Source organism: Schistocerca cancellata, chromosome 4 (genome assembly GCF_023864275.1).
Source record: "Schistocerca cancellata isolate TAMUIC-IGC-003103 chromosome 4, iqSchCanc2.1, whole genome shotgun sequence".
NCBI lineage: Eukaryota > Metazoa > Arthropoda > Insecta > Orthoptera > Acrididae > Schistocerca > Schistocerca cancellata.
In genome coordinates this window covers 138953515-138970580 of record NC_064629.1, presented here as the reverse complement: position 1 = coordinate 138970580, position 17066 = coordinate 138953515, and positions in this window count along the sequence as shown.

The window sequence follows — 17066 nt, the reverse complement described above, 5'->3', positions numbered from 1 at the left end:
CAGCAAGAAAAACTAGCACAGAACATTACTTAGTGAATATGATGCATAAAAAGATTGTGTAATGTTGTTGCAAGATCTACAGGACACACAAAGGCTTTGTGAACTGATGTTCTGCCATAGTACAGCCATCACCACATACTTTACCAAATGTCGGCATCTTCATTACACAAATATTGCACAACTTGCAGGTAAGAACATATGACATATCCCCAGTAAAAAATTTGCAGGAAAAATGGGATGAAGAATATGAAGAATTGGCTCTTAACTAAAGGATCCTGTTTTTGTCTTCCTTCCTTCCATAGCACTTTGTCACTCATAATCATACTTCACAAGGGAGACTTATTTTCGTTATATTGTGGTCAAGAATAATATTATTTTCAATTATTTGTCACTACACATATTCAATACCACCAATATCAATACAGGCAATCAGCTTTTTTCAACGAATAAAAATGTACCCGTCTCGTATAAAAACTTCCAGTACCAATATCAACAGCTCAGTTGCAGCCCTGGATCAACATAATGGGCAAAGATCAGAAACGAAGTGAGTACGAGAGGAATGTTGAGGGCTGCATGCATTAGAAATCAAGGTGCTGCTGTTAAATCAGTGCTATATTTGGCTTCTTTTCTTTTACACGTATGATGAGTCTGAGAATAGGTGCACTGTGGTTGCTTCCTACTCATTGATTTGTTCCCTTGTTGAAGCATGGAGGAGTGTGTCATTAGTGACAAGTTTTGAGTAACACCTACATTTCTCTTGTTGCCATGCTGAAATTTGAATATTTTTTTTCAAATCACAGCAGAGTTTATATAGATTCATGTTACAACATGCTAACGTACTTGTAATTATGATAGACTCCTGAAGCAGTTTATTATTGAAGAAGCAAAAAACTTTATTCTTGGCATAAAAATAAATGTCTAATTTCTTTGCTTATGTTGTTGCAAGTCCATACCAATTCCCATTTCAACAGCTATTGATAGCCCTTAAAAAACTACATTATTCCATTGGAAAATTTGTAGTTACTTGTATGTTGCAGCAGATAAGAAAGTTTCATGTATTAATCATAAGACAAAATACTTTCCTTATTGTGTGATATCATTTATCGAAAACTCATTTGATATCTTGAACCATTTACGTGTTGTGATGGATGTTATTAACAGTTATACTTGCAGTATTGTTCATTCACATGGGTGGAAGTAAATGCACTAAACACAGTCCATACATTCCTAAGTTTAAAGAAAAATTCAATATGTTAGCTACATTTCATATGCAACAATGTATGACCTAACATGCAACAAATCATGCTATCATAGCAACTTATATTTTTAATTGAAAACTATTCAAGTTTCATATGGTGGGTTAATTAATTTTGAATGATCATAATAACTGTGACCATTAGTGAAAATAAGACTGTAAGATGGAATTGAATCAAATTGTTTTACCACATAGTTTCTCTAAAATCATTTGAGATAGATTGTGGAGCAGCTAGTATGCACATGCTCTCACTACCACAGTGTAGAGAGTTGGCCATTGCTGCACTGAAGCAGCTAGCTGGCTGGCACATGTCTCCTGCCTTCAGTGCTGCTATCTAGCTACCCTTGTGTGATATCGGATTAGATATTATGACATAGTAACGGAGCTGAGTGCATGATCTTGTTGATATAGTATAACACTGAGCGGGTGAAAACAACCAACTGTTGCATTCACATATCTTCTAACGAAGCTGTGTTTTGTAACACTGTAGATAATTTAAGATGAAAATTAAGTAATGCGGTGTACACAACTGCAAACGTGCTTCACAAGAGGAAGAGTGATGTCTGGGAAAAGTTCAATGCTATAGTCCACACTTCAAATGGAAAACATAAAAAAATTGTCTAATGCAAACAAAATTATTGTATTCTTGTTTATTCCACCTCCACCATGAAAAAATAGATGCACTCCATTAAACAAAATCAGGGAACAGGACAACATCACTGTTGTGTCCAAGAGATCACAAAACAGGCTATTTGTAATTCAGTGACCTATTCTGTGAAAATCTTATACCATTCAGTGCAGTTCACATCTCAGTTTTCCAGAATGTAGCCCAAGCACTCATATCTGTAAGAACTGAAGTGGACAGTAAAGCTGATTTGGAAGCCATACTGCCTCATCCAACTATGGTTAAGAAATGAGTAATATCCATTGCAGACATTATTAAAAAGGTGCCAGCACCATGAGTTACTAGTGCTATTACCAAAAAAGAGCTTCTTTCCAAACTGATATGTGGATGGATTATGCACATAGAGCAAGCTACACTACAGTAACTGTATCCACTATTATTGGAACATGCCTTATGGAAAACAGAGTAATGTTTACCACCCCATTTCCTGATGAGATGAAAAGGCAGCTATGTTTTATCAGTCTTTTCGCCATTTTGAATCGTTGCAAATTTCTGATAGCGTAATGAAATCATTACCTAGCATATTAGATCAAGGTTCTAATAAAGCTGCAGCTCTGAAGCATTACACTAGGCTTCCTTGTGCTTGTCATTGCCTTAGCACTTTGCTTAAAAATACCTTTAAGATGTAGTTTTTTTTAACACTGAATCTTGAACTAATGTGTGCAGGAAAGAAATAAACTCATGTAAAGTGCTAGTGTCATACTGTAAAAGAGGTGGTCTTTCAAAGAGACACAAAATCAAGAGGTTGAAGTCTGAGTGATCACTTTGTCAGTTTGTGATACTTTGACTGAGGTTGAGTGGCACCCACAACGATAGTTAAGTAGATTTAAAAATACAGATGAGCAGATCCTGAATGACCTTATTATGTTCCTCATGCCACTCAAAGAAGCTAGTAATGATCAAGCACAAGACAAGTATTCAACTCTCCATTTGTCACTTCTCAGGCAGTGCAAACTTCTGGATGATCACTTCAGCCCTAATGAATCAGATAATGATGTCATGGTAATACTTAATCCTTTCTGACCTGAATTTTTTCTGGAGAAATGAAAATTTTTATTTATGTTGTAATGCTCTTAGGTGATTTTTTTTAATGATTTTAGATGCAAGATTTATACAAAAATATGTACCCATTTTCAAAACATACTTTGTACACTTAAATTCATTTATGGACTAAAATAACTAATTACAAAATATTCTCTATTTTGATAAACAGTAAAATGATCATTCAATTACCATGTAAAATACCAATAACAATGACAATATTCAGTTATACAGAGGAATATTGTGAACCAACCACATCCATGTATTCTGGTGGCCACAAGCTGCTGCACACTGTCACGAGCTACTGTGCACTGCTACATTGGATTGCTGATATTTTCATAGTGATGCCCAACAGTCAGCAGCACTTGCGCATTCACAAGTGTGTACCTCAGGTTCCCATTGGGAAAAAATAATTCTGTTGCAGTTAAGACACAGTAAAATTTAATGTACACAATTGTAGCCAGAGCATCTGAAAGGATTAAATTAAGATGCAGGAGTTACATTGATGGAAGGCGTGTTGCCCCCCCCCCCCCCCACCCACCCACCCTCCTCTCGCCCCCCACATATTGTGGTCTACATCTGCACTTACATACATATGCCACAAGTCACCATATGGTGTGTGGCGTACCCTGTACCACTAATATTTTCTTTCCTGTTCCACTCACACATAGAGCAAGGGAAAAATGACTATCTATATGTTTCCATATGAGCCCTAATTTCTAAAATATTATCTTCATGGTCCTTAATTAAAATGTATGTTGGTGGACGTAGAATTGTTTTCCTGTCAGCTTCAAATGTCGATTCTCTAAATTTTATCAATAGTGTTTTTCGAAAAGAACATTGCCTTCCCTCACATTTAAGTTTCTGAAGCATCTCCATAGCACACAGGTGTTGTGCGAATGATCTTTTGATGCTGAGCACTGGAAGCAGAGCTACTGTTTCAAGGAGGATGGTGCTCTGACAGTAAACATTTCTGGTGGGTGAATAACTACATGATCTCGGAATGTGATTATGAGTCATTATTGCTACAAACTGTGAGCTTTGTTTTTTTCTAGATACTCTTGGTTCACACAAAAGCACACCAGCCCCATTGAAATAGCCACATCCATTGAAGTTATAGACGTATGTGAGAAATCCAGGATATGTGAACAAACACCATGAAGTACCGTAGCAACACTCGATTGTTGCTACTGAGGAGGATGCAGAAACTGATATTCTGGGATCATGGAAAGAAAATTAAACAACAGTACCTACTCTGGCACATATAGCTATGAGCTCAATGTATTTTAGCCTCAAGCCATCTAGCCATGTAACAGTGACATAGTTGCCAGAAAATACACATTTGGTAACTGTTTCTTAAAAATTAATTACAAAGGGTGGGGAGGATGTTAAATATGAGAATTTGAGACTTTATAAAACAGAATGTGGTGGGTGAGAACTGATTTATCACTAATCACTGGTGATGCTAAAGGCTTAATACATACTTACATACATTCTGTGTATGATTTGGCAATGGATACACTGGTTCCCGTGAGATCACCAAAGTCAAGCGCTGTTGGGTGTGGCCGGCACTTGGATGGGTGACCATCCAGCTGCCATGCGCTGTTGCCATTTTTCGGGGTGCACTCAGCCTCGTGATGCCAATTGAGGAGCTGCTCGACTGAATAGTAGCGGCTCTGGTCAAGAATACCATCATAACGGCCGGGAGAGCAGTGTGCTGACCCCACGCCCCTCTTATCCGCATCCTCCTCTGAGGAACAGTGGTCGGATGGCCCCGGTAGGCCACTCGTGGCCTGAAGACAGAGTGTTTTTTCTGTGTATGATTTACTGCACTGTTACATCATTTTACTTGATAATAAGTCTACAGTATACGCAAGTTTTTACAGGTAAGGTGACAAATATCAGACAGTTCAGCTAAGTTCACGTGAGAAAACATTTATACTAGATGACTAAGTGGACAAGTTTCATATTGTTTATCCATACGTCCCCAGTTCAGACCTCAGTCAGTCTTAGGATTTACTTCCACCAGTTATCAGTTCTTGCACCTCTGGCAATGATCTGTCAAAAGGAAACTGCTAAATTGCATGAAAGTTCAGAGTTCATTTCATATTGTCCTCCTGTAATTTGCTGGAGTAATATTTGGATAACACAATTTAATGTGAGTCCACTAAGTCCAGGTCAATGAGGCATAACATTGGTATCATCTGAATTAGAGGTAGAGCATTTTCCAAAATGCTTATGAAGTCATTTTCAAAGTGGCAGTCTGTGACATTAAGACAATAGGATGAGACAGAATGTTCTTCTCAAAGAAAGGTCACAAACTTCAGGTATCTATCAGCATCTATACCACCCAATTTAAGGTGTAATGAGCACATATATCTAGCCACAGGGAACTTAGTTGGTAAACTGAGATTTTTATCAGAAAATTTCTAAGTGTTGGTCACTTTTATAGAATGTGACCCAGAAAATTCTCACTGAATCATGTCTTGAGCACAATTCATCATTGTTTCATTTAGTCAGTTCAACAGTACTATTACAGTTCTCAAACAAATTTCAATGGGATACACTACAAGAAAAGCACTGGGCACTGTGGAGAACATTTACAAGCCAATATGTAAATTATTTCCTCCAACTTCTATCTTTCATAATGATCACATGTGAAGAGTCCAACAAATTTGGGCATATAAAGAGGGCTACTGACAATGTTTCTTCCCATACACCATAAAAATGGAAAAGGAAGAGGAAAATTAGTCTAGAACTCCATGAACCCTGTCCCACACTGTACATAGGTTAGCAGAGTATAGATGTATATGTACTTGCTACAAGATGTGGGTGGTGCTCAGGTATGAGTGTGTACAAGCAATTTCTGTAGTCTTTTGTGATGTATTTGCACATGGGAAAGAACATAACACAGGAGAATGACGTATTTTGCACAAACAGCGACATCTCAGGCACACTTAAAAGCCCCACAGTACCTGGATTAGGAAACAGCTACTTGTTACACAGTGGGTAAAGGAAAGTGCATAATAGACAGGACAGAATTACATCTACGTGAACCTATAGGACATGGAGTTTCACAAGAATCAGGTGCTGGAAGATATACCAGCAAAATTAAACACTACACAACATGAGCACACCACATGCCAGTTGCAGCTACTGCCTTCACCTGCATGAAGCATGAAAACAAAGCTGCATGAAAACGACACATTGCCAAACAACACAAATGCACTGATTGTCACTTGGTAATGGGATTCACTCATGCAACTGCTCTAAAGTCTTCCTGCCATTGTTCTGTTCATCTCATATATCTAAATAACATCCAGAGCAGCAGCTTTGAGTCTTTTGTTAACTGAACATATGTATGAAGTTTTAAATAATTATTTGTGCAGTGAAGATTTCAGTTCTTTTGTGTCATCATGTAGAATCACTGTAATTAATTTAGTCACGGTACAAAATAGATAAATATTGCACAGATAAAACCAATTAAAATGTATCTTCATTACATAACTCCATCTGAGGCAGTTAATCCTCTTATTTTTATCAATCACAAATGCTACCCTCAAGTGTATTACTTCAGTTAGTACATTTGACTCCAGTTTGCTGCATTTGAGTTCATTATTTGTAAGAAACCAAATCCATTAATAGCCCATAACATCAGTTACTTCCGAAACATGGAGCCTTAATGAAAGGTACACTATACTCTTTCAATGTAGAGTCTATAGAGAATACACATGGGGGAGAGTCCTGATACTGTATTTTTTTGTCAATATGTGTATAATCTAATTTCTTTGTTCCAATGAATTTACAGTAGTACTAATGCTCATAGTAATGTTACATGATTATGGAAATAATTTAGCTCCCAATACTTTGTAAAGCTTCAAAATAAGATGTAGTAGGTACCAGATATTCCTTCCACTAGGATTACCTTTTATGGATTACAGAAGAGTGGTGACACCATAGACTGCACAGTACTATTTAGATACTGTCTGGGACTCAGAACAAGTCATAAGTTTCAGTTTCATATGTTGTACCATATTTATTTATTAAAAAAAATACAAATGAATGGAAATAAATGCACACTTGTGATTGATGGTAGTGTAAATTTGAATAAAATAGACTATATGACTGCTCATCATAATGATGTTTCAGTTTTAAGTACATAAAATGTCTAGTAGGTCTACATAATCTACATAGGGGTACAGGCATGTTTTCATGTGTGTGTGTGTGTGTTTTGTGTTTATTTGTACTCAACCTTGAAAATAATTTACCCTTAAAGCTAGCAAGTTCTCAGTCTTTTTTGTGTGCGCCTGTCCAAGAGTCAATGCTTCCGCTTTTCAGTGAGTGGTCTCCTTTAGGAGTAAAGTATTTACTTTCTTCCAGGATTTTCCAACATAATTGATTATTATATGTTTTTCCATCTTAAGCATACTGCAATTAAAGAGTTTTTTTTGTACCAGACACTTTTCTATTTTATTTAAAAATCATCATTAGTGGTCATTGATGTTTACTACTCTTTTTTACATGTTTTGAAGATAACAGGTTTTATCCTCGTTGTTAACAGAGGCCGAAGTTGAAAAAAACTTTGTTGTACAACTTTTCAGTTGTTAGGAACATGCTATTCGTTTAAAAATATTTGAGTTGTTTGCACTTCACTTCACTCTAGTCAAAGTTCACTAAAGTTGTCTTCACATTAATGTTACAAACCAGATGAAACCACATAAGTGCACACTAAAAATGCACCTTAATAAAGATAAGCAAATCTGAACAATACTGGTTGGAAGGAAAGAAAAGTTAAGACTTAATTAAAACAAACACAGTAATGTAGCAGACGTATGTGAAGCTGATCCCTAGTTTAGGGAACTTCGCAACACATTCCAATCTCCAATCTAAAAACTGGGTTCACATAGTACACAAAAATTTTTAATCTACAGCCACTTGTCTTATAATGAGCTGAAATTGATGGCACATTCCCATTTTGACTTATTGTTACAGTCATGCTAGAATACAGAATGTATTATTTTAAAATGTGGTAGATTGAGATTCATGAATCACAGAGTTCCTTAATTATATTGGAGTAAACAGCCACATTTTAGAGGACAATGGCTCCTGTAGAAATGGGTGAAGACTATAATGTTGCATCTCAATTAGGAAACAGAAGTAACCCCAACTGAGCTATTGATTTCACTTATCGTAAACTGAAAAGCAAGCAATGCTCATGATGGCAGAAGTTATCTATCCCAGAGGAATGCAACAGGTGACAGAGTGTGTGCAAAGATTTATGTACACTCTGTCCATATGCACTTCTTGTCTTAGTATTACTAACAACTTGTATCTGTATTCTATGTGTTTGGCACACTTTGTGGAAAGTAGACAAGTATTCTATGTAGGTGGTGCACTTTGTGGAAAACAGACAACCTCCCCTCCCTCACTTGTCTGAATCGCCAGTGATTCATAAGGCATTCTGGTTTAAATTAGTGATACACACTGTTGTTGCTTCCTGTGATGTAGTGGGGAAGATAGAGCGGAGAATCACCTGCTTGCTCTTCAGTTTGCGAACCTGTGAAGGAAGGAAGTGCATGAAAACGATCCAGTGACCTACTTTCCCTCACACATCTAGCCTCCTCCCCCCCCCCCCCCCCCCACCCCACCTACCCCTGTTACACCACCAGAACACAGTTTATCCCTTAATATGTCTACTGCATTTAGAAATGGTCCACACAGTTAATATTTGTTCTTAACCCATTTCATTTAATAATAAACTTTAATTTTATACAGTTAAAACACTATTTTCAGTAATCTGTGATTTTTACAACTCCTGCAATTAGTCCCAGAGAAAGCATGACTAGGACCTTTTTTGTAGGATATTTAATTTTTACTGGCAAAAATTTTCAGTAAAAGTCACAGTTTTTGAGATACTCAAGAAAAACACGAAAAAGTGAATTTTAAATGCACCCCCCCCCCCCCCCCCCACACACACACACACACACTCCACTTGTCAGGATTTTTATTACATTGTTCGTTGCACTCCCTCCTACCACTGTAAAAAAATTTGTGATTACACAAATTTTTCCCCTATTTTACATTTTTTGTCATTCATTGACTAGGTAAAAGTGACACAGCTCAATGGAACTTGGACCATACATAGAAAGAACTGCTACAGCATAGTACACAAGAAGAAATAATTAATGAGGCAATCAGAAATGACCCTTACTCAAAGACAATAACTACACTGAAGTCACCACGGTCTATGTTGGTCTCCTAGACATTACAGAAGGTAGGACATGGTTCTTAATAGTGTGTATAATCACCAAGCTGATCACAAGGAATTCTTTTGGAAGGGCATTCCATTCCTCCATCAGCGTGATTGACAACTGCTGGATGGCCACTGCTGCATGTGTATTGTGGCAACATATCTTTCCACTGCATCCCACACATGCTTAATGGGATTTTAAGTCAGGGGAACAGGCACACCAGACCATTTGCTGGACATCCTCTCATTCCAAGAGGTCATCCATCTGTGCATTAGTAGTCTGCATTGCTGTGCACTGTTATCCATAAAAATGAAGTCAGGGCCCAATGCACTCCTGAGAGATGCAAAAAGGAAAGATTTACAATGTCACAATAACACTGACAGGTGAGTGTATCATGTTCAAAGATGTTGCCCATGCAACATTATGCCTCCCCACACCACAAAACCTGGACCACCAAAACAGTCATGTTCATCAATGTTCTTATGTGAATTACATTTTCCAACCACTTGCCATATGATAATATGACCATAATCACTACTCAGACTGAAACTGCGTTCATCTGAGAAGAGCATGAAGCCTCCACTCATCATTAGTCCAGTCTCTATGCTCTCGTCATTATCCCTGAAAGTGCTTTTTTTCTTTTGCAGCATGTGACATAAATGTTGCAATTCACTTTTTTGTGGGTGTTTCATTCTCTCTCTGGCATATTTCTTTTTCTCAAAATGGTGTCTGATGTTGGCACCAAATGAGCACAAAAAAGTGACACGGCTGTTATGATTCAGCATAGTGAACTCAATGCTCTGCATTAAGGGAAAGCAAGAGCAACTATTCAGTATATAACCCTACAGCTGCTACTGCTGCCAGAGCCTCAGCGAACTATTGGGGAATAGCAGAACTAGTATCATCACCCTCCTTCCATGCTCAGCTGAATGCAACTGACAGTCACTCTGTTATTCTGATTCAGGTGTTGACTATCACACTATATACATCTAACCAAGCTTAATTCATAAGATGGCTCTGTAAAAGACTAGTACTTCTATTCTCCATGTCCTGTAGCTGAAGGATTGTAAAATTTTAAACACTTTTTGATACAGTGCCTTTCGGTCTCTTAGATTTGTGAAGCATGTATTTCACTAAATATCAGACAAGGAAACCTCACCAAAGCTATATATAATTTGGGACAGCATACCTCAGTCAGTAGCTTCAGATCCATTTTTCTGTGCCTTTGCCAGCCTCACTACTCACAGTTGTCAGTTGTGTCAGACTTCTTGTTGTTTCAAGACCTAAAAGGAAAGCATTATATGGGAAAGATTTTACACAAATAGTGATTAATGTCCTGCACTGCATATTTCAAGTACTCAATTACTAACAAAAATGCAAGGAATTCACCTCCACACAACATCTTGATGAACACAATTCTCTTGTTGCAAGTACTCAAACAGGTTGTTACTAGTGCAATCTAAATTTGCTCTGGGAAAATTTGGGGGTTTATAAAAGTGAGATGATATCTTGAAAGTCACATGAACAAAGAAGGAAGAAAGATCGGGTTTTAATGTCCCATTGACATTGAGATCATTACAGACAGAGCAAAACTCAGATTTTGTCAAAGATGGGGAGGAAATCAACCATCCCTTTTCAAAGAAACCATCCCGGCCTCTGCTTGGAGCAATTTAGGGAAATCACAGAAAACCCAAATCTGACTGGCTGGATGTGACTTTTAACCATCATCCTCTAGAATGTGAGTCCCATGAGCTAACCAGTGCACCAACTTGCTCGCTGCCACATGTGCCATGTTTACCAAGGACATAATGGCTCCAAGTACCATTGCATACATTTTAAAGTTCAAACAAAATGAGACTTAAAAGGTGCAGCCAGTGTTAGGATAGCTTCCTGTTTATCCACCCAGATCAATGTAAAATTACCAATAATGCAGGATCTCTTAAAAAACACTGAAAGTAAAGAGAAATTTTCCTCAGTTCTAATATCCAGTCGATATGGCAGTTATCATCTATCGACGTATTCCACTTGGTTTAAAATTCTAGCTATAAAAGCACAGATATAACTGTTTACACTGGGTAGGAGCTCCACAGAGGGCAAAAATGACTTTGTTTTCCAAGTCAATAAATTATTCTGTTTCCAATACTAACTCAGTCACAAGCTACTATGGTCACACCAAGAGTTGTCCACTGTCATAGAGTCAAGGGGCATCATAAGAGGAAAGTATACTGTGCATAAGCACAACAGCCACAGCAAAGTTCTAATGGTGAGGATCACACATAGTTAAGTGGATCAATGTTGATAGTTCAGCCAGTAGTGCTGATGCCAGGTTACATGCCTACAAGCTGCCACCACTTCTTCTAATTAACATTTCCTGTGATGTGATACAACATGCTGCAATCTACCTACTCACAAGTTACTATGGGCACACCAAGAATTGTTCAGTCATAGAGTTGAGGGACACAGTAAGAGGGAAGTGCACTGTGCATATGCAGAACAGCCATAGCACACCTATTTGTGTTAAAGACAACTATAATGCAGAGTAATGAATGTCATTTTTCCTTCAGTTCTTTACAACAAGCTTCATGAGAGAATAAATATACTCTGAAACAGTAGTCAGAATGTCCAACTCCTTAGACACATGTCTACAAGATGATCATGGGTGAGAACTACATATTGTTCTTACAGCACATTTTTGAGCAATAAAGATTGCCTTTCTTAAAGATGAATTACCCCAGAACATTATTCCACGTGAGATTATTAAATGGAAATATGGAAAATGTGTCAACTAACTGATTTCTCTCTCCCCAATATTTGCGATGATTCTAAGTGCAAATGTGGCTGAACTTAGTTGTTCTAATATGTGTTTTTCCAGTTTAAATGCTCATCATTATGGACACCTAAGAAATTTTAAGTTTCCATCTTATTTATTATTTTGTCCTCACCATGTGTTACACTTATCATTGGTGTAGTAGCCCTAGAGGTGCAGGACTGAATATGTTGTGCCTTTTTACAACTGAGTGTCAGACCAATCACTGAAAACCAGTCAACGATATTTTTAAGAACATTGTTTACCATTTATTCTGTCTCTGTATGCATGATTGGATTTATTACAATACTAGTGTCACCTGCAAAAAGAATTAATTCTCCTTGTTGTGTATTAGATGGAATAATGTTTACATACATGAGGAACAATAGTAGACCTAAGATTGAGTCTTGGGAAACCCCACAAGTGATTTCCCCCCATCAGAATAACATCCCAGGAATATATTGGTTGAATTACTAAGTACAACTTTCTGCATTCTTTTGATTAGATATGGCAGTATCCACTGGTTGGCTATATCATCAGTCTCATAAAACTTCAATTTATCCACGAGAATACTGTGATTCACACATTCATATGTCTTAGATAGGTTGCAGAAAATAGCAACCAGAGCTTTTTTATTATTTAATGTTTGTAAAATTTGGCGAGTGAACATGTAAATGGTATTCTAAGCAGAGAAACTGTTCTGAAATCCAAACTGTGGTTTGCTGGGGATATTACTATTCCTCAGGTGAGACACTATTCTAGAAAAAATTTTGAAAATGGTCAGCAGTGGAACAGGTCAGCAGTTATTGACACCTCTCCCATCACCTTTCTTAAATAGGGGTTTGACAATTCCATATTTTAGTCTCTCTGGTTCAAAAATGGCTCTAAGCACTATGGGACTTAACATCTGAGGTCATCAGTCTTCTAGATTTAGAACTACTTAAACCTAACTAACCTAAGGACATCACACACATCCATGCCCGAGGCAGGATTCGAACCTGCGACAATAGCAGCAGCGGGGTTCCGGAGTGACACGCCTAGAACCACTCGGCCACAGCAGCCGGCAGTCTCTCTGGAAAGATGCTTTGACTTAGTCATGCATTACATATTTCAGATAAGACCAAGCTTATTATATGGGAATAAATCAGTAGTACTCTATTGGAAACACCATATAAGCATTCATTTGTGAGGAAATATACAATTTTTTTAATTTCAGAAAGAGAAGTTGGTGGTACAGTCATATGACTGAAATTTATCATAGTTACTTTTTAAACATACTGCTGAGATTTCTCTCTTGAAATTTTTGTCCCTGTACTTTCTACTATATTTAAGAAATGATTATTTAATATATTTGCTACCTCTGACTCATCATTTATAGCTGTTCCATTCAGTTCAATAGTGATGTCATCCTACTCTGTGGTTGGTTGTCCTGTTTATGGTTTCACTAAATTTCAGATAGCCTAAAGTCTGTTGCTGGAATTATTTTCTGACATTATGTGGATGTTCCTTGATTTTTTAATAGTGTTCTTAGTAATTTTGAGTAGTTTTGGTAGTTCACAACTACTGCAGGATCTCTACTTGTTCCTGCCAACAGATAAATTTCCCTTATCCTTTCATAAGATACTTTAATCCCTCTAGTGATCCAACCTTTTTACATGGATGTTTAATGTCCTTTCTAATTAGCTTCTCTGGAAAGCTGTTAACAAATAATGGCTTGAATTTATCATGAAACAGATTAAACTTTATGTTAGCATTTGATTCATTACAAACTTCACCCCAGATTATATCTTGTAGACTATTCTTAAAAACATTTGTCCTGGAGTCATTAATTATTTCCACTGAGAAGCATTCATACTGTAAGACACTATGTTATTTATCCTGACTGTGCATCATGGTCAAAGAGAGCATCTGTTACTGAGTAATCAATTATTTCCCTCCATTGAGCTTCACCAAAGAAAATGTTATCAGTTAGGGTCCTACTGTTTTATCCACCTGTGTAGGAAGGTCAACTACTGAGATTGAATTCTAGGATCCACTTAAGGTCTCCAGACCATTTTTCTTATCAGAATCCTTTAGAAAATCTACAATGAAGTCACCATGGACTATCAACTGCTCACTGCTCTCTGACATGTAGCACAGTAACGAACCCAGATTCCTTATAAACAGTTCAAAATTTCTCAGTGGGGATTAGTGTACAGTTACAATTAGAAGCAAACTACTCTTCAGCTGATCACTACAAATTCTACTTGTGTTCTGTCTTAATATATGTAACAACTCCTCCTTTTCCCATATTAGTTCTGCATGAGTAAGCTGCTAGTGAAATCTTTTATATGGAACTTATCAGATTCTGTGGCTATGTGGTGCTCAGATAGGCACATGATGTCTATCTCTACACATCTCGCAAAATTTTCCATACAGACAGAGGCCTTCTGCCTTATTATCCACTCCTCTAATATTTTGATGAAATAAGTTAAACTTACTTTTCCGTACATTCTTAAGCATTTTGTGCATCTCTTCTGTTACTCTGACTTCTTTCAAAACAGGGTGCCTGAATACTAACTCTAACTTAAAAAGGTACATCTCTGACACCAGTAACCACAGGGATCTTGATTTGCATGATGGTGGCCCCCCTGTATACCAATCTGCAAGAAGCTCAGTCAACCTATCTTTCCCTCTCCTATTCAGGTACAGGCAGTCTATAGTATATCCCCACCTCCCAATCATAGCAGTAGGCACTGGACTCATTTCAGTCAACAGCAGCCTGCTCAACTCATTGTTCACATGGCTCACAGCAGTGTTAATCCAGGGCCGATCGTGGCACTGCAGGACCTCTGCAAAACTCACATTTGTGGGTGTGTTTGCTACTCCTGTTTCATCCAGGTCATCCCTGAGCCTGTATGTGACCTGCCTCATCTACTGCAATAATCTGATCCTCCTTGCCAAAATCTTTGCACAAATTCCCAATGTCCTGTCACCTGGGTGAGACTAGCATTTGGCTTCACAGTACTTGTCACCTAGTACCATATTTCTAATTTGTCCTGTACCACCTGGACTACACTCTTCCCAATGCCTACTACCTAGCAGCAAGACTCTTTTCTTCCTACTCTCTTTCGGTATCAAACTACACTGAGATTCTTTGCCAGACATCTGCTGCATTCTGTGTGGCCTACAGCTGGATGAGGCTCTTCCTGCCCTACTTCAGGTATCAGCTCTTCTACCTAGTTCAAACTTCTTGTATTCTAATTCATCCTGAAGGGCACAAATCTTTAGCTCCTGTGCGAACAATGAACACTTATAATGATCTGTCTCGATCGTTGTCATTCCATCGATCAAGAGCACTTGTGGCCTCGATGCGTATTACATGTCTGGATTTTCGTCACATCGTGAACTGCACTCGTCATCTCGTATGTACCCTATGAAATCATTTAGACACTTTGTATACAATAATGTGCGATAATTATGGTATGTTCAGCTGTAGGTATTTACAGTTTTAATACTATACTCGTCACGCACACATACGTGATCAAAAATTATTTTGATCCAATGTAGTTAACACTCCATAATTTAAAAAGTATATTACGATGTATTTTTTATGATAAATGCTATGTTCACTGTATCAAGTGGTCAGCAATTCTTTACCCTTGCCTTATGGAGATGATGATCTTTCTGAACTTTCAGGAGGAAAACTCTTATCTAAAATCAAAATAGCATGAGCATTTTTTCAGCATCATCTCAATAAAGTCTCAAGGATGATTTGAACAAACTGTCCAGACAGTATCAATATAACAGGTTGTCTTTTGATGTGGTAGCACCCCACCATATTCCAGAGATTTCTTACATAGATTACACTGTTCGACATGGGTTCTATTTGTGATATTAAAGTATGTGCTTCTAGACCATTTTACCGTGGGAAATTCAAATATGTAAACAAAATATCGTTGTCAGGGATACTTTTCATGTAATATGTATATATATGTATATTCACAGTTCTTGGCAAACACAGAGATGTTATAGAGAAATACGGGTATGTTGCCGCATCCAGTAGTGATAGAACGTGATAACTTCTTGTGCAACAGCAGGTGGGAAGAATCGGACATCATTAGGTTATCCCCCGCCACACCTATGTCATTAAGACCACCTGAAACATCTCATTAACTCGAACGGCGACAGCCGGTCTCTGCCTCGGCAGTAAAGCTTCACGCCTCCTAGGGGCAGGTGCATCGAGTTTACAACAGTGGTGTTGGCCACAATTTGTGTCAGTCTTTTAACGAGTGGGTGTTTTGGCTGACAAGTAACTGTATGTCATATTTCCGAGCACGGTTGAATTTTTTAGTTCCTGTGTGTAAACTGATTGATCCTGGTGTTGAAGGTAAAACGACTGCTTGTTTTTACACATCAGCGTTCCTCTAGTTCCCTACTATTAATTTAATAAAGGTGTATTACCAAAGTGGTATTTTTAAATTTGCAGAAATGCCACATCGTCGTGGATGTCGATATAAGCCGGACAACTTCTGCTACATCTGTGGGAAGTTCACTTTTGCCAGAAATAGGAAGAAAATTTCTTCAGTCATAAAGAAAGCATACAAACAGTACTTTGGAGTAGAGGTAGGAGACCAAGATAAAGAATGGGCACCACATTTCTGTTGTGCTACATATTACTGCAAACTAATTCAGTGGTGGAAAGGTACAGAGAATGTGGCGTTGTTTGCTGTTCCCATGGTGTGGAGGGAGCCTAAGGACGATGTTACTGATTGGTATTTCTGTCTAACAAAACTTCAGGGTTTTACAAACAAAAAGTTGAAGAGGCACACTGTTTACCCAGATCTGCCTTCAGCGAGAATGCCAGTGCAGCATTCCGACAACCTCCCAGTACCTTCAAAAGCTCGAGGTCAAATTCCGAGTGACAGTGAAATAAGTAGTACTGAAGAAATCACAGATGATGATTCTTTATATCACTGCACAAGTGAGTCATCGCCACATTTGTTAACACAGGCAGATTTAAATGATTTAGTACGTGATCTAGGACTA